Source organism: Propithecus coquereli, unplaced genomic scaffold, assembly GCF_000956105.1.
Source record: "Propithecus coquereli isolate 6110/MARCELLA unplaced genomic scaffold, Pcoq_1.0 Scaffold52, whole genome shotgun sequence".
NCBI lineage: Eukaryota > Metazoa > Chordata > Mammalia > Primates > Indriidae > Propithecus > Propithecus coquereli.
Window position 1 is genome coordinate 8,032,818 of NW_012151063.1, and position 20,553 is coordinate 8,053,370.

The window sequence follows — 20,553 nt, forward strand, 5'->3', positions numbered from 1 at the left end:
ATAAATTCAAGATTAGAGATGAGGAGGCTTGCTGTTTCCTAACTGGATAAAGCAGGTGAAGAATAAGATTGCTGGTTCACTCAAGGCTGTCCCAATTTCCTTTGTTTGAACATATTCCTTCACCACCACCAGAATGCCTTCTCTAATGACAAACAATTTCCTGGTGTACCAGATTCCAAGACTTTAATCCTTGTGAATGGCCATGCAAATGTTAGATTTGTAAGTCATAAGCAGTTTTCTAAGGAATTTTTATTGAGCTTCATTGGACATACAGGCTAAAATGCAATCTCTGGCTTTTATTACACACTAAAAGTCTGTGTTTCAACTAAGTCAGCAAAGAAAAATTTGGGTGCAATACATAGCAGATGGGAGACCATCATGTAAGACTGTACTGGTTGTACACTGCACAACTACAGAAAAAGTCATTCACAAGGTCTTTGATGTGAATAGTGTCTGCTGGAGTTGTACAGTGTGCAACCTGTTCAGCTGTTCATTACGGACCTAACAGAAAGCTTTCTATATAATTATCATGGGTTATTTACTCATATAATTAAGTATTTATTGGGTGCTGATCATATGTCAGGCTCTGTACTAGATCCTGATGAGCTAGACTGATGGAGTCTCTGTTTTCATGGAGTTAATAAAACATTAGGAGAGTCAAAGAATTAAGCAAGCACTCGTGATTAAAGCATAATAAGTACTATAATACAAGAATTACAGGGTGCCATGGAGCACAGAATAGGGATCCCCTTAGGGAAGAGATCGGGGAGATTCCTAAAGAAAATGATGATTATTTTGAAATATTAGGATTGAATAGGAATCAGACCAGCTGAGTGAGTGATATGATTGGGGTGGAGAGGGGTAGGGCATGCTGAGGAGAGAACATTCCAGGAAGAACATTATGCATGAAAAGGACTAAATGACATGTGACGCACTGAGTCATCAGCTACTTCCTGATGCCAGTTTTGTTGGAGTCAAGTGTGCTCGTTGTATCAGTGCCCATGGCAGAGCCAAGCCATGAACAATGCTTGGAGAAGACGTCATCTCTATGCAGTCACAGGGACTGCTGTACTTTGCACCTGCTTGGTAACACTTGTCTCTAATCTTATGCTTTATTCCAAAGTAAATGGGGTACTTTGCTCCCCACTTAACCGTGGGAACTCACTGAGAACAGAGGATGTCTTAGTTCCTGATGTCCTGTTATGCTATCTTTGCATGTGGTAGATGTCCAAGAAATATTGATAGAAAATAATAAAACCATCATTTAACTTAAGATAAATTAACGTGAGATAAAGACTTGGGGTTTTCCTCCCCACCTTTTTCCAATCTTTCAATTAAGTTAAACCAACATAGACATCTAAGCCAGGCAGACTTCAAGCCTGGTTTTTCTGATTTCAATTGTGCTGTTAGTGAACACATAAAGAGTGGTTTCCTGATATTGTAATATGACAGAAAAGGACATTTAAACAAATAATGATATTTGCAGCAAAAGACCCATGATCTCATGTTTTCGTTCCAATCTTATAAACACTTGAAAGTAGCTTTATAGGTATCTTGGGCTAAGACACCTTTGAGAGAGCATATAGTTCTTGTGCAGTTATTGGAAAGAAAACACAGTATCCTGTTCCAATAAAAGTTTCAGACACGGCAGTAAATCAGGCTCGCCTTCCAGAATGCAACATTAGGCCATTGGGTTGGGCATAACATTTGGTAATATCATTGAGACACTAAAGGTGATTGCCATAACCCACATATATCCGAAGTTCCAAGGGCAGCTTTATGTTGAAGCCAGAACATAACAATGGCATGCAGTTTTTTACCTGGTATGATGAAGACCATAGAGACAGCCAGCCAGTAACCCATTAACAAGATTAACCTTTGCCTTGACACTAGGGGAGTAGCTTTTCTCAAAGCTCATAAAATACCTTTGTATCTCTGCTGATAAGTTTGCAATGACAGTGGGGAAAGTTTTCAAGTTATTTCACTCAGCTTAAAATTTTTTAGTAAGTTAGATTGCAAAAATGCACATTGATCTAACTCAATTGCACCATTTCTTTCTCTCATTAGAGACAATGTGGCCAGCAATGGTGAGGAGAAGTGACCTAGAAAAGTGGGCTTTTTTAATCTGGCTGATATTTTCAGATTGTATTTAAACAAGGATATTTTACTTCCAATTTTCTCCTGGCTTTTGCAACACTTTAATTCCTCACAAGCTCTGGTTCCAGAACAGCTATGCCAAATTTGGTCATCCATGACGACAATGGTATAAGTTAGAGAAACACTGGCCTCCAGATTTCTTTGGAGAACAAATTCAGATTTAGTGCTGCCAATATCCCATATTTCTTGGGAGAAATATGCTAGAATCTTTGGTTTCACCTATAGAGATATTCAACAAATATGAATAAACTCAGAGGCTCTCATTTACTGTCTGTTCTCATTACTTTAGATTCTGATGATCTTGGATTACATTGAGCTATTTTAACACTTAATTTTTCATGGTTTCTTGAGACTTTCAACAAAACAGATACACTTTTCAGGTGCAAATAACTGATATGTTACAGAAAATATATAAATATCTTTATAATTGGGCATCTGTCTATATTTGCTTTGCACATAGTTGTCCACTGAATATTTTTTGAAAAGAATGTATAGTTTTATAAATATTTCTCTATATCAGTCAGCCAAAATATGTTAAGATTAGAGACTGTGACTTGGATAATTTTCAAACAACATACTTCTAATCGTAAAATGCAGTTCAAACCACTCAGCATTTTCAGTCCTCTGGGATCTCTCTGGTCTCCAAGTCTATGTTCTCTCACGGGCCAGCCAAGCTCCCAGGAATAGTCAGTAAAGTGACTGTGCCAGACTCATCTCAGCGGGTGGCCCCATTCTCCAGGCCACATGGATGTTGCCTTTACTCTGCAGGGCCCTCAATAGCTCCATTTCCTCCCATGGCTGAGCTCTTGGGCTTCCTACAAAAGATCTTTCTCCATGACTGAAGGTTCAATCTTGTGCTAGTTTCTAGAACCAACCTTTATCTTGGTTGGGAGGATTTAATGAATTCTCGTTTAATATCCAGAATATCCTTTCACGCCCTCCTGGCTGCTATTTTCGCTCTGATCTTGCCCTTGGTTCTTACAACTGGAGTTCTTTGTTCCCAGGATGGTCACCTCACCTTGTAGCCTCCTGGCTCATCTCTGGGGTTCAATCTGAATCTTAGTAATTAGCATGAGCTTAGCCTCCTTGGGACTATACTGTCTTCATTCTTTCTAGGTTTCCTACAGTGGTGGAGGGCTGTATTTCCTTGCGGCCCACCAATTAAGGCAAGAACCTTCCTGAAATCTCCTGCCTGCCTGCCTGCCTGCTATTGGGATTGCTAAATGTCCCTATTGGGATCCTGCATTTCTTACCAACATACTCTTTCCATTTGTCAGACACTCCACTGGGATCTCCTAACCCCTGTTTTCAGTAGCCACAGTGGCTGGATACTGTGATCTACCTGTGTATTAATTCATATTCTCTCAGAAGCAGAAGTCAAGACAGGATGAGGTGTGCAAGGATTTCATTAGAGGATGTGCCTGTATGAAAGGGACTAGATGGGAAATTGAGAAGGCCAGGAGAGCATTCAGATTGTGATGTACATTGACCTCCAGTGAGGGAGAGAAGGGAAGAAGGCAGAATCTCCTAGACTGTCCTTCAGTCTTAGGAAGGGTTCGGGAAAGCCGCCAGGGTGTTTCAGCCAAAGTCACCCATCAAAAGGGTACTGTGTCTCTCAGGGACAAGCCTGTTTTAGCATCGCTCCATCACATTTAGCTATTGGCAGTTAGCAGCCTGTGGGAGAGCAGCCCCGGCAAAAACCCAGCGATGGATTCCAGAGTGCAGCATATGGGGTTCTTGGTCAGTTATACCCCTGTAGTCACAGGTCTGCAAGGTACATGCTAATGGCCTTCACAACTTGTCAGGCTTCACTTCCTTCCAGCACCTAAAACTAGATCTGTACCCTAAGGAGCTAGCCTCACTCTACAAGCATGCTGGTTTTTTTTTTTTTTTTTTTGAGACAGAGTCTCACTGTGTTGCCCGGGCTAGAGTGCCGTGGCATCACTCCTGGGCTCAAGCGATCCTACTGCCTCAGCCTCCCGAGTAGCTGGGACTACAGGCATGCGCCACCATGCCCGGCTAATTTTTTCTGTATATTTTTAGTTGGGCGATTAATTTCTTTCTATTTTTAGTAGAGACAGGGTCTTGCTCTTGCTCAGGCTGGTTTCGAACTCCTGAGCTCAAACAATCCGCCTGCCTTGGCCTCACCAGAGAGCTAGGATTACAGGAGTGAGCCACTGTGTCCGGCCAAGCATGCTGTTTTAACTCCGGGTCCCATTCTCTCCTAGCCTGCTCTATCCAGCTGGAGTCAACAGAGAGCCAGGCCAGTCCTTATCATTAGTAGCATTTTTCATGTGTGAATTCCTTCCTGGCATTTCTCAGGTAATTTATATGTATTTCTAAAACTCAAATTCCAAGAAAAATTAGTTGAGACATTGAGGAAATGAGAAAAAGTGTTATATTTCTCCTCCAAAAATTAAAACTGAACAATCAACATAGAGACATAACTGATTTGATGGAAGCCACTGACACAAAGTCAAAAGTAAGAACAAGAAACTCTGACACATGGAGTCAAAGATCAAGGTTGGAATTTCTAGAACCAAGACAGGAGTACAGAAAAGTGGTCATGAGCTAGTCAGTCAGCCCTGCTGGCAGCTGTTGCCATGTTGCGTATGTGTGTTCACTGCAAATTAAATAAATATCAGGAAGTTTATATGCATAGTATACTTTATATAAATCATATGATTGCTGCTCCAAGAAATAACATATTTTTGAAGCAAAATAAGTCCTTCAATTGGCAATTTCCACATGAAATGCTGGGTAGTGATGTTAATCTTATTAGGAGACCTGAGTGTGAGGTTATTCGTATATTTCCCAATAACATTTGCCAGCATTTTCCAGTGTTTAAATATTTGGTATAGGCCACAATTCTTGGCAAATAATACTAAAGTGAAAATTCCTTATATATGAAATAATTTTTAAATATCCATAATAATTAAGAGAGTATAAAGAATGGTGGAATTATTTTAAGAATAACACATGACATAGAATAATTTATGAAATTTCCGAGAATTACAATTTCTTATTCCGAGTCTTGAAGATTGGAGATACTATGAGATAAAGCTCAGGAATTCTCCAGGATTGAGTAGAGAAATGGCAGTGACTAAAACAAGAATGCTGCCTTTCTCTTCATCCAATCAGAACTCAATTCCCTCAGCCAATCAGAACTTTAATCTCACTATTCTGTGAGCCTAATTTAACTGCTCTTTCATAATCAAGAAAATAACCACATCACACAGGCTTCAACTATGGATCTTCCCAACTTAGAACAAGATAAACACAGTTTCAAATTGTTTGTCCTCTATAGAGTATGGCAACAACATGGCTAAAAAGAAGAAAATTACTAAAATGTTTTAGAAAAGAAAAATATGCCAGTTTAGCCATGCTATTGCTGCAGAAGTTTTCACAAACCTGATCTTTGATGAATGTATCACCTCTCCAAAGAGTTATTACTGATTCTACTCCAGTGTCTTAGTCTGGGCATGCTGCTGTAACAAAATACTACAGACTGGGTAGCTTAAACAACACACATCTATTTCTCACAGTTCTGGAGGCTGGGGAGTCCAGCAGCAAGGCAATGGCCAATTTTATTCCTGGTAAGGGCCCTTTTCCTGGCTTACAGATGGCCACCTTCTGGCTGTGTCCTCACATAGTGGAGAGGAAAACCTCAAGCTCTCTGGGGTCTTTTCTTATAACAGCATTAATCCCATTGTGAGAGCTCTGCCCTCATGACCTCATCCAACTCTAATTATCTCCCAAGGGCGCTCCATTTCAAATACCATCACGTTGCCTGGTAGAGCTTCAACACATGAATTTGGCAGGGACACAAACATTCAGTTTTGTAATATCCAGCATGACTTTCCTGAGACCAGAACCAGCTCATGAAAAAAGAGCCCAATTGGGAAAAGGTGACTGGGAAGTTCCCATCCCTTTTTCTTGGTGCCCCTTGTTCCCCCGAAGGCACCTTAGTGTCCTCATGGGGCCCCTCTCTGGGGTTTGGGGAGCAAGTGAAGGGGGATGCACATTCCACGTACAGAGGGCAGACTGTGTGCAGAGGCTTCACAAACATCATCAACTTTCATCCTTCCAACATCCCTGCTGGGAGCCCTCCTCTATTTTTCAGAAGAGAGACATTTGGGGTTCAACCAGTTTCAATAATTCATATGCCAATGTCACACAAAAAGTAAGAACTAGACCTAGTATTTTTTTTTAAAGATATAACTTGTATACCATAAAATTCACAGTACCCCCATAATATGCTGAAATAAAAAAAAATTCACAGTTCAGTGGTTTTTACTGTATTACTATATTCACTATATATAGTATATTACTATATACTATATTGTGCAACTATCACCACTATCGAATTCCAGAACATTTATGTCACCCTCAAAAGAAACTCGATACCCTTTAGCAGTCACTTCTCATTCCTCTCTTCCTCCAGCCCTGGCAACCACTAATCTACTTTCTGTCTCTATGGAATTGTCTGTTTTGGACATTTCGTATAAATGGAGTCATACATATTGTCTGTTGTGTCTGGCTTCTTTCACCTGGTATAACATTTTCAAGGTTCATCCATGTTGTAGCATGAATCCCTACTTTATTCCTGGTTATGGCTAAATAATATTCCATCATACCAATACACCACATTTTATTTATCCATTCATCAATTGATGGACATTTAGGTTGTTTTCACCATTCTGGCTCTAATGAATAATGCAGCTATGAACATTCATGTAGGAGTTTTTGTATTGACATGTTTTCTTTTCCCTTGGGTATATACCTAGGAGTTGAATTGCTAGGTTATATGGTAACTCTATGTTGAACTTTTTGAAGTACTGCCAATAGACCTAGTTTTGAACCAAGGTCTCTCTAGGTTCTTTCCACTACATCGAATAGTTGTCACAACTTCCCTCAACTTTTGCTGCACATTCTAAGCACCTGGAAACCTTTAAAAATACATGGAAGCTCAGATGTCCCCCTGCAAGAGATTCTGATTTAATTGGTCTAAGGTTGGGTTCAGACACTGGTGTTTGTTCACAGCTCTGAGTAGATTCTACCAGGAAGCCAAGGTGGAGAATTATGGCATTCTGCTTTATGCATTCCAGGTCTACGGAACTTTCAGCTGAGGTTGGCCTTCCTGCTATTGATAAAGAGAAATAACTGGCTAAACCAATCTGGGGAGGTGTCGACTCTTCTTTCACACCATACTTTGACAGAGTGAAGATTCATAGGTCCCTGACAGAGCATTAGATTTGCGTTTGAAGCATGGTGAGGCCATCGTAGGCCAGCAGGCCCCTTGGCACCTAGTGAATATCCACAGAAGTGCCCATGCCCTTTCCTGACTTCCAGGATGACATTATTGTCTGTTAACCTCACGACAACCCTCAGAGATAGTGACAGCTATCATCTCCATTTTATAGATGAAAATGCTAAAGCTTGGACAGTTTGAACCCCTTGTCCAAGGTCCTCAAGGGGAGGAGCTGGGATTCAAACTGAAAGCATCGAACTCCATAGTCCTTAGTCATAACTGATCTTTGATATTGACTCTATTCCAATAAACAACTTTAACAATGATGGGAAAGTTTTCTTTATCCTAATTACTGCAAAAATGTCACCAAACACAGTATTCTATATACCCAAAACCAAAACAAAACACTCTGGTGAGAAATGAACCAAAGAGTTTAAAATTCGGCCAAAGGCACTAAGAAAATAAATACTGATACCAGAAAATTTCAGATGTTCTGGCTTCTAAGCTTATGTTTGGAACCTGAGCCTAAAGCACAAGAAGTATTTTCCCTGTACCCATGATGGACACATTTAATGTTTCTTTTCTTCTCTCAAGATAGAAGTTCTGATAATGTACCATATACGATAACATCACCCTGAGACTGGGAGGAGTTTTCAAGGTTGAAAAGCCTGCTAAAATTTACCAGCACAGTGCAGCCTGTGCTGCCATCTCCTTCCACCAACCAAACCATATCAGTTTCAAAACTGTCTCTCTCAGTAGCCTCTGGTTTTATTTAATTTACTGCACTTGGAATTTGATAAGTTCCTGGCTAGCTTTCACATTCTTTCGCATCCTCGTAATTCACATATTATCTTTCAGCTTTCAGTTCTCTGAATCTTCTACTTACTCCTGGAGAAAAGCTCCTTTAGCATTTTATTCATTTAATGCCTCAAAAATGTAGTCAGAGTCAAACACAGGGATATACTCTTACCCAACAATGTCATTGTGGCCCAGAAACTCCTCAATGTCCGACATTTTGGGAGGTCTGATTTTGTGCATGGGCACCACTGGGGATCTACAGATGAAAGAGTGTCCCTGCCCTACAGGGGCTCACATTTTTGTGGGAAGAACAGACAAAAACCAGTCACAAAATAACATAAGCATTCCAGCAGAGGTATGGTATGCGGTGCTGTCCAAGCCCACGATTGAGGCAGCTAATACAGACTGTGGACACCAAGGAAGATATTTTTACTGGAGGTCGTGGGCCATGAGAAGTAAAGAAGAGGGACAACTGCACCCCAGGGGCAGGACGGCATCCCCAAAAAATCAGCTGTAAGAATGGGTGTGATCTGAGCATAGATTGGGGGCCATGAAGTGGAGAGATATAAAAATGGCTCATCCTTACATAACTTTACTATGTGGCCACTCATACTTTTTCCCACTTAATAGCTGCTGTTAAGCCTCACAACTCCTGGGAGGTAGGTATTACTATTCACTCATTTTAGAGGTGACCAGACTAAGGCAGAGAGAGGTCACAGTGCCCAACAAGGTACAAAGACAGGATTCAAACCCAGGCAGCCTGGAGCCAGAGTGCACAGTTTAATTCTACCAGGCTGGTATGGAGAGTATGCATCAAATCATGGATGACTTTGCCGGTTCATTCCATTCTTCATTCACTTGTTCATTCTTTCATTCAAAACATGTTCACTGAATGCTACTATATGCCAGGGATGGTGATATGTTTGAGAGCAAAAGAGACAAGGTCCTTGAATTTTACCCTTGAGGCAATGGTGTAAGGAAGGCAGTGGGAAAGCTGCCATTTGATTAAGATTCAAATGGAATCATAAGGCATGGGCCCTGCCTTCTCGGTGCTAAAGGTCTAAGAGGAGAGAATGCTATAAGAACAGGAAATATTCCAGCAAAAAAAATTTATTCAAAATCATGGAAAGAAAATTCAGTCTCAACATTGGATCTAATAAAGGTAAATTTCATAATGGGCAAGTGGGCAAAGTTTGGTAAAGAATAGGTTGTTACACAAAGAAGGGAAAGGAATGCAATCTGGAGGTAGTTGATGCCAATGGAAAGGGAATGCAATTTGCTCTGAAGAATTAAATGGAGCAGAGGGCAGGACAAGCTTGCTGGGCTCGCAAATGGCACCTGAGGTACCATGAACATCACTTGGGTCTCTATCCAAATGCATCAGCGCTTCTCTTGGAGCATTTCAGGATGTTGCCAGCACATACTAGCCCCTGAAGACCAGCCTTAAAAAGCTCTCTAGCTGATCAAGAGAAACGCTGACATAAAGGAAGATAGTCATGAATTTTTCAGTGAACATACCCAATTCATATACTCAGGCCTTAACAACGTCAGCAGAGTGGGCACAAAATACATGATCCCATCAGCTCCCAATTGACTGACTTGCCCCAAAGTGAGCCCCCTCACCTCCTCTACCTCCTTCAAGACCTACCAGGGACAGGAGAGAGGAAACTACTGGACTTAGAACATTTTCCTCTAAAAAAAAACCTTCCCAAGCCTCTTTGAACTGAAATAGGGACAACACTTTAGGAAACTCTTTCTGAAGTAGATTTTTCTGCTTGACCAAAGGTATAATTTTTCCTCCAGGAAGTGAAGGCACCTCATGCTGGTGTAATCGAGTTTCCCTGGGAAGAAGCTGCTGCCCCCTGGGTGGTCACTACTGTTGAAAAATTAAACACAGATGTTTGGCGGGTCGCCTCCCCATGTATCCCTTTCTTTGTGTTTTTCCTCTTACAGAGATGGGAGCGGTTTCAGGACGTTCCTAATGCTGGGCCTACGTACCCATCAACAACATGACCATACAGTTTGCTGTTATACGAACCTCTGAAATTAATTGGTCATTCAGCAGATCCATCAGATACCACCATATTGTTTATCCCTTCTCCCAGCCATTGTCCCACCCAATGGACACACAGCAGTTGTGTCCCTTCTTATTTAAGGAATTATCACAGAAAAAACTCACAAATCTGTGAAATGCAGATTTTTCAGCTTTGTTCTTATTTATTATTTTGGGAAATAAATGTTGACTATTTTAAACTTTCATATGAAGGGGAAAAAAGGGTGAAGGTTACTTCCCTAACATGGTGCTATTAAGCAAGGATAATGGATGTTGATTTGCTAGCGCATACACCTATTACTAGTAATTTTTGAGAAATTATGAGTGGAAAAAGGAATAGGTTAAACCTTTCAAACTCACCTTTACAAGAATCCTACTATTTCTTCTATCTTAAAAACATATATTTACTCCAATCCTCCTCCAGCTAGTCTGTTCTTTATTTCCTGTCATTTATAGCAAAACTCCTCTGAAGAATTGTCTGGACTCCTGAGGCCAATTTCTCTTTTCCCATGCATTTTATGCTACTTTGACTCCTTATCTCACTATAAAACCTATTTATGTGAAAACCCCCCAAACACAAAACAAATCAGCTCTATTTCTCAGCTAAATCTTATTTTCTTTCCAGTCCTCCACTCTAATTTTAGGACCATGCTCTAATTAGGCTTGTGTATCACTTCAAGCTGGCTTCCTACACCAGCTCATCACTATGCTCTTCCGTGGTGGGTCCTTTAACAGGCCAATAAAATCATAGCAAAAACACTGCCTACAACTTCATTCTGCAGCACAAATATTAACCTATTGTCAGTTATTATTTGCAGGCAGTGATATTTTCTATTATCAACAAGTCTGTCGAAATCTGGTACAATGCCAAAAAAGCATCATGACACACAATTAAAATACTGTGTTTCTACCCATTTTGGTCAGGGCCAGTAAATAGAGTGTGTGTGCACATGTGTGCTGTGTACACTTTAAGTACACCAATGTCACTCAGTCATCTTACACTTCTATAATTGTGTTCACCGAATGTGTTGCTTCCCTAAATGATAATTGTAGGCTAGGGCGACGGATTGATTTGCAAGTGTATTCACTCTCCAATGGCAAGCCCTGCCATCAACTTTTGAGTAATTATGGGGTGGGAAGAGGAATAAGTCAAAGCTTTAAAATAACCTTCAAAACATACAGTTATTTCTCCCATCACCCAATCCTCTCCAGATACTGCAGCATTTCTCAACTTCCTTTTACAACAAGAGTCCTTCCAAGTGCTCCCTCTACTTCCTGTTTCCAGTTTCCCATCTCCCAATCTTGTGAACCTCCTCTTTTCAAGCTGTTGCAGCCACCATTCACCAAAGGTGTTCTAAGGAAGGTTCACTAGTCACTTCCACATTACTACATCCAATGGCAATTCTCAGCCCTTATTGTGTATCACTCATTAGCCGCATTTCACAAAGCTCATCACTGTGCTTCTTGAAACACTTTCTATACCTGACTGCCAGGACGGGCACAGGAAAACCATTCTGGTTTTCCTTCTGCCTCCTCTGGCTGCTTCCTCTAAGCCTCCTTCCCTGGTCCCTTCTCCTCTCCTTAACTTACTTTCTTTTTCTTTTTTTTTAATTGAGATGAAATTCACATAACACAAACCATTTTAAAGTGAACAATTAAATGGCATCTAGTACATTCACAATATTGTGCAACCAGCACCTCTACCTAGTTCCAAAACATTTTCATCACCCCAAAAGGAAACCCTGTACCCATAAAGCAGTCATTCTCCATTCTTCCCTGTACCTAATATCTGGCAACCACTAATCTGCTTTCTGTTTCCATGAATTTAACTATTTTGGCTATTTCATATAAACGGAATCATACAATACATGACCTTTTGTGTTTGGCTTCTTTCATTTAGCACAATGTTTTCAAGATCCATCCATGTTGTAGCATGTGTCAGCACTTCATTCTTTTATGGTTGAATAATATTCTATCGTATAGGTAGGTCACAATTTGTTTCAATTGATGGACATTTGGATTGTTTGTACCTTTTGGCTATTGTGTCCCTGACCTGTGGGCTCTGAGGCTTAGTCCTCCCACCTCTTCTCTCTGTTTTCCTTTCCACATCACTCTTTAGTGGATCTCTTCTAGTTACAGGTGACTTTATACAGTATCTGTATGCTGGATATCTCCAGCTCAGACCTCTCTCCCAAACTCCATACTCATATTTAACTGCCTGTTCAACATTTATTGTTGAGTGTCCAACAGGCATGTCAAATGTAACATGCCCAAAATGGTGCTTTTGATATTCCTCCCACCTGCCGTTTGCTGCCAATCCTGCTCCTTACAATCTTCCCACTTTAGTTAATAACAACTCCATCCATCTGCATGCTTTGGCCAAAGAACTTGGAGATACCCTTGATTTGTCCCATATTCATTTGATCCACCAGCAAATTCTATCACTTGCTCTCATCACCTCCACTTTGACCACTGAGGCCGACACTACCATCACTCTCTTCTGGATTATCACAATGGCAGTGTCTGGTCTCTATGCTTCTGCCAAGGTTGGCTTATGCTATAAAATGCAAAAAGAAATACATTCACACACACCCCAACATCAGCTTCTCAGGACTCCATCTTTTTGGATGTTTTCACAAACTGTTAGTCTGCTTCTGATTATAAAAGATTTCTTACGCAAAAGCATTATGACCTTCCACGAGAAGTTTAAATCTATCCATTATCAACTGGCAAGAATATTCTCAACCGAAAGAAGCATGGAAGAAACAACTTTGATTTATTCATTTTTAAATGTGCTTGTTTTCTGGCTTTATTTTCCTTGCTTCCAACTCTTAAGGAAAAAAAAATCAACATAAATTAAGTTCCTTAGGTCCACTCCAAGGGAAAGGAACAAGTTCTTCTTTGTGCATTTTTGATAGTAATCTCCCTACATCCATTTTAATATATGGACTAACTCCCGATCCCCTGTCCAGCTTCTATTCCACATATGTGAATAAGCTCCACGTTGCTCAAGTATTTAAAAGGGCAGTAAATTAACTCTACTGAACCCAATTCACAAATACAGGTCAGCATAGCAGCACTGAAAACTTAAACCAGTGTTCAATTAAGATCAAACTATTTTTTCTTGTCAAACGTATGATTACACAAGTATTATTTTCAAGAAAACAAAATTGTGATATTATATCATTGCCAACTTATCTTGCCATAAAGCAGCGATTTTCAACTTGGGAATATTTTGTCTCCCAGGGGACATCTGGCGATATCTGGACACAATCAATTTTTTGTTGTCACAATGGGGAGGGGGGTGCTACTGGCATCTAGTGGATAGAGGCCAGGGATGCTTCTAAACATCCTACAGTGCACAGGATAGTCTCCCACAACAAAGAATTATCTGACCCAAAATGTCAAAAGTGTCAATTTTCAGAAACTCTGCTTGAAAGTTACAACACTTATCATTCCATGGGGCCATGGGGTATAAATCCAATTTTAAAATATTTAAATTTTATAAGTAGACATTTGGTTTTCAGACTTTTCATGCCTTTCATTGTTGGCAGAGCTTTTACATTTTCATTTTTGAAAATGTTATATAAATCAACATTTGTCATCTTTGAAGTCACCCATGCAGCACTAACCTGACTTCTGGAACTACTCTGAGAAAAACTCAATAACAAATAATTTCCTGAAACACTGATCTGACACCAAACAGATACCCCAGAGACAAATAGGAAAGCATGAAGCAAAGTGCATTGCACGTAGTAGGTGTGGATAATATCTGATGATTTATTGACTCCAATTCACAATGTGTTTGAAATTCAAATTTCTGGATGGTTTGTTAGTGTCTACATTTATCAACTTGGTATAATATTAAAATCCTTTTTAGCTCTAATAGGATCACACAATTTCTAAAAATGAAGGTGGTGTGAGATGACTTAGAATGCTTTTATGTTAAAACACTCAAATCAATCTCTCTCTCCTAATATATGTATAAGCATAGGTACAGGTATATATACAGGTATAGGTACAGCCCTGTAACCACTGGGGCTATGTTAAATTAGAAACCTGACATGTATTGTATTCTCTACTTTAAGAGGTTAACTAAAACATTAGCTTTCCAGAATGTGGAAACTTGAAAGACTTTAATGAATATCTAGCACAACCACTCCTTTTTTATTATAAATTTGGAAAGACAGGATCCCAGAAGATATGAGACTTTTCCAAGGCCACGGAGCTGGTTAGTATCCAATCCTGGACAAGAGCACAGCTCTTCTATTAGAATATTCTTGGATTTTTCCAACAGACTAATCTTTCTTTGCTTGACTTATCTGGAATCAAACTTTCCCAAACTGCTGTGTAAAGCTGTGTTGGCTAATTTATTATGAGTCTATAAAATTGGTTTAAGTCCCTGAGCAAGTTATTTATTCCCATGCTTTTGTCTGAAATGAAATTCCTTCCACTAAGCACACAGCACAATGCTCTCTTCTCTAAGGTAAATTGAAAATCATTGTAATACAGACTTAATAAATGTAACATGTAATACACAATACTTCATGTATAATACTGTGCAGTTAATGATTGTTTTTGTCATAATGGCTTTTGAGACAATTCTTTTTTTCCCAGAATATCAATTTTTTCACCCCAAAATGCACTAAATAAACTATAAGAAATGCTATGTCAATATTATTAATTTAGGCAAAGATATACTTACCAAATTATCTGACACAACAATTCTTAGAGAATACAATAATGTGGAACAAGTTTTATATATATCATGTTTGAATCAACTCAAAAGGATTTTGCTTGGTCCTTAAGCCAAGTAAAAAGGATGAACAGGTTGATGGCTGTTGCCCATATGTGCCATTTCCACATTTTGAAACACAATCACATTTAAACTTAATGTTGCCCCAAAAATATATTTCTGTGCTATAACTTTATTTGTAAGTGTATTTTAAGTATGATGCAACCATGAGCCCTAAAAGCTTGAAAGTTGGTCAAGAAAATGGTAAGAAAAAAAAATGACACAGCAAACCTTCATAACATTATATTTTTAAGTATAAAATCTATGTATTTAGCTATTTAGGATCTATTTACTCTAATTAATGGACCTTTTTTCATTTAATGATTTTCAGGAATAAATTAAAGTTGTTAAGCAAAAAGTAAAGCTGAGGGTGATTCGGGACTTTTATCATAAAGCTAAGTAATCAAACACTCCTAAGAGTTATAATTCTACAGGTTACCTCTCCCTGTTCCCCAGTAGAACTAATTATTAGAACACTTGATTCCAGATCTTCCTTTGTTCTCTTTGTCTATCTTCTCTTTGTATGTTTTCCTACAAGCTAGATACTGAAATATTGTAACAGACACTTCAAAAATGCCTGGAGTCAGGCATGTGACTTTATTAAGAGACTCTGGCTGGAGCTTTTTGCAGTGAAAACCAAATAATTCTGCATTCAAATGGAAATGGAAATATTTCATCCTGAATTATCTTTACAAGATGATTTCAGCTTTTACATATGAAAATAGCAGTTGAGATTTTTATCTATGAATTTCTCAGGAGCTCCATTTTCAGACTATGTGGTCTATTTTAAACACACCATATGGATTATGTACTCTAAGAACTACACTCGACTAAAAAAAAAAAAAAAAAAAAAACTTTGCAAACACAAACCACCCAGCTCTAAAGTCCCAGCTGGCACTTCTGTTACCCATAAGTGCTCTTTTCTGTTTATGTTTCTTACACCCACATGTATATATGTTTGCAGTTGGAATCCTTCACCCTTGTCTCTTAAAAATTCCGTGAGCATCAAGGCAGCCAAGAATGGGACTTTGCTCCATTTTTTGTAGCATGAACAAGGCCAGCACTGCAGGCAGACAGCTGCTGGGAGGATGCATGGCCCAGAATCTTCTCCTCCCCCTGTTCCATCTGAATTTGCTTGTCTTGGGTTCTATTCCTTTGAGGCTCAACAGTCTGCTTTCACTGATGCCACCCAGTCTGATAAACTAGCATTTTCCCAAAGACGTGTGCTTTACTGGCTGTTAACGAGATTCCCATGGAAAGAAGGGTTGTGTGGTTAAGCCATGAGAAGTCAAAACTTCTCAAAACCTTTTATGCCCAGAGCTTTCTATGTTTAATGTTCATTGTGAATATATTAGTTGGGACAGCAAAGTGTAGATTTTTTAAAATGTGTTTAAATATGGAACTCTTCTGTTTCTCCTGAGTGTCCTACAGAAAGGATATATCAGAGAACTCATTTTGGGAAATACTACTAACGTTAATGGCTTAAAGAAACTTCTCAAGAACTAATACTATACACCAGTGGCATGGGTCTCAAGTAGGACATGTAGGCCTCCCAGATGGCTGCTGGAGAAGCTATTTTTAAATAAGTGGAGCTATTGGCACACATCAGGACCCACCACACAAGTGGTTGCCAATTTCAGTCTGATAATAGACTCTCCCATGAGACAGTCCCATTGTCACACACCTAGGAGTGACAGCAATGATTTCAGGGATGATGGACTACATGAGAGGCAATGCAGAAAGTAGACAGAAATTTAAATGGTGCCATTTAGGGTTTATGAATTACAAATAGTAGCAATTCTTTTGTCCTTCTGTCCCCTACTACATGATTACCTTGACAGTGATGGCCAGGTTGTTCCTAGTTGTTGTCCTGGACTCTAATACAGGGTCTGGCACATGTGTGTACTCGATAAATATTTACAAGTGACTCAGTGATCACCAGATTTAGTCATTCAGCTAAGGTTTTATTTTTCTGCCTTCCTTTCTATAACCCAATCATCATTTTCACAGATGATCATGGTAATATGTAGATATGGGAACCAGAGAGGACATCTAGTCTGCTACTTGTGCCCAGTCTGAAAGCTACCTACATTAGGTGAATGACTAGCTTGCTGACTTTTACAAACCCCAGTAAAAGAGTCTTCAAGTCTTCCTTAGTACCCTGTTTCAGAGCTGAATGACACTCACTTCTAGGAAAATCAACCTCAATCTCACCTTCTACCTTGTGCAACTGTCCAAAAGACACTTGAAGGATGGTGGCCATTTCACTGGATGTGTCAAGTCCAACCCCTAATACCTTGGCAAAAACACCAAAGAACAAGATTTTCCTGATGCATGATTAGATGAAGGACATTCTCTGGAATCTAATATCCATTCCCACCCTTAAAAAAATGCACACATGCATATATATCTGTGTGTAAGTGTGTATACTTATATATGTGCGTGTGTGCATGTGCTAATATCATCACTTGCCTAATCATGTAATTTCAAGACTTTAGCTATTTTTACACCCTCCTTCTCCTGTGAACTTTGCTCATTTAATTAGCTACTGAATTGGATTCATACTGTTCCTGAAATGATGCTCACGCCCATTGGATCATCTCCAAATTACTACTAGTACTAACTAGTTCAGTCTTCTTTCTCTTTCGCTTAGACCGTGCAGTAGGCTCCGAACTGGTAGAGAAATGGTTCCAAACCCCCCATCCAGTATTACATTTTTATGGCACTTTATAACTGCTAAAATGTCTTGCAATATATTATTTCACACTTGCAACAATTCTGTGGACTAGGTATTAGGACCTCTGTGTGCAGATGAGGTCACAGTAAACAGTAAACAATTAGCTCAATGTCCCACATCTAGTAATTTATTTGTCAACAAATCATGTTTCCCCCTACCTCTTTTTTCCCTATGGACTTTAGATATTTTGTAAAAGTAAATTTTAAACAATTGCTAAATGGGAACTTATTAAATGGAAAAAGACAAAATTTGTCCTTATATACCATTAACAAATTTATTAGCCATTAAAATCTTAAAATAAGTGTCTACTTAAAGTTAAATATATTCTACTTAAAACTAGCTAATTTATACTAGGAAAAATGCAATTTAAAAAAATTCCTAAGGGCATGTGAAAAGCCATATATTACCATGAAAGGATTCTGATATTTCCTAAATGTTGGGATTTGTAGGTTTTGCAAAGCAGAACTATATGCTGGGTGCATACAGTGCACTTGTCCATGCTTTTCTCCTGCACAGGATGATCCTTCCCAGTATCTCCAACTTGCCAGGTCCTACCCAGCCTCCATGCCCCAGCTGATGTGCCACTCCCCTCTCCTGCACCCTGCCTGGTGAAGCCTTGTCTACTGCCTAGGGAATGTGTCAAATTCTATCCTGAATCATGGTTATCTAGGTACATAGCCCCTACCCTTAGAAAATCATTCGTTCATTCGCCGAGTCAACAAATAACCTTTCAGCATTGCCACCATGTCAGGTAATATTCTGGACTCTGAAAACAGTGGGAGTAATAACAAATTCTGCTTCAAGAGTGCAACCTTGTGCAGGCAGCTGCTGTCTTTGTTATGTCACATATATCAATGATTAGTGCTGCTGTGTCCAGTCCAGCAAATCTGACTACAGACTTCAGTTTACTGAGTGCTGTTTACTCTACCACCTCTCTAGTGTAGCCTGAGACTGTAAATCCATCATAAAGAAATCCTGCATTTCAACCTTGCATTTAGCATCTAACAGCTAACTGCACTTTAAACAGAATGGTGCTTCTATTGAGAAAGAGGTATCCCTTACATGAGCACAGCATTCCATGAATCAATGAAAGAAAGTGTTGTTTAAACATGTCATTTCCCCCTGAATTCTCTTAATTAATTTTTTAGCTCAGAGTAGTAACAATAGTGGAGAAATCTGTCACAGCCAGAGTTATTTTCTACTAACAAACTAATTAGAACTTTTTTTATATTTAAATTTATATATGGAAGTGAGTTAATTTCACAAAGTACACTGAATTCAGTGGGGATGAGAAATGTCCATGGCATCCTTGAACAATTCAGAACAATTGCTTAAGTGCTTGGTGCTAACTCTAATTGTCAGATCATCATTCATATAACAAATTCTCAGGAAGACCTCTTTCCACAACCAGCAAAAACCAATATACCAACATTTGAGCAAATAGGAGAAAACTTTCAGTAAACTGGAAATTATAGATTCCATCATTACTTTATGTCTTGACCAGTTCTTTCAAAACAGGATTTGAGATGGCTTACAAGTAAGTACATAAATTCCAAATAAAAATAGGAAATTGAGGCCATGGAATGAAGTAGAAAGAGAATGCACACTGATACATTTTTGATGGGGCTAAACAACAAGTTTAACTCTGAGCTTCCTACTGGGAAAGGCAAAAAAAAAGAAAAAAGAGAAAAGAAAAATGACCATTAATTGAGATCTCATTAGCAGAATAGAAAACATATATATGTTTTCTCCTTGGCTAAATTTGTCCGTTGGATTGGATGGTAGTTTATTCATCTTTGTCCCCCACTTTGCTAAACTGGATCTTCCTTTCCAAGTGGAGGTCTGGGCTTCATTAAGTTTTACCAAGTTTCCTCTGTAATTAGAGACACTACTGTGTTCATAGATAATAACTGTGATGACTGCCTTCCCTTCTGACCCCCAGTAATCGATTTGTCAGAGAAAAGCTAGAGTGATCCCTCACAAACAACATCAGAGCAGGGGTCTCACACACTTTCATCCTAAGACTTTCTATCACATTTAGCATAAAGTCTAGACTCCCGACCCGCACGACCCTATAAGACCTGAACACTGCCTCAGCAATCACCTCCTTTGCCCTTTCTCAACTCTGCTTTAAGCACTGTGGTTATCTCTCTCTTTTTAGAACACACCAAACTCCATTCCTCCTCTAAGTCTTAGCGCTTGCTGCCTGGAAAGCTCTTCCCTGATTTTCACATGACTTGCTTTTCCATGCATTCAGATTTAATGCAAATGTTAAATTCTCAAAAGGTGCTTTCCTGATGACCACAGAACCATTTGGCACGTCACATTTTATCACATTACTGGCCCTTACTTTCTTCACCACACTTACCATCTGAAGTGGCCTTGGTGCCTGTCTTCGTTTGCTTGTTTGTCTGTGTCACCACACTAGCATGCAAACCCACAAGAAAAGAGATCTGTGCATCTTGCTTCCCTCAAAATCCCCTCAGAGATGTGCATGACATGCAGTGGTGGTAAACTATTCAATAAATGAAAGATATATTATAAATGGATTTTATTATAAAAATTTATAAAGTGAAAGATAAATATAAAGATATCATAGTTAATTCCCTTACCAAACTATCTGGTTAACACCCAAGTCAGTGAATTCATTTAATACAGGGGTTGGCAAATTTTTCCTGTAAAGAGCCACAAAGTAAATATTTTAGGCTTTGTGGGCCATATGGTCTCTTTCTCAGCTACTCAACTCTGTGGTTGTAGCACAA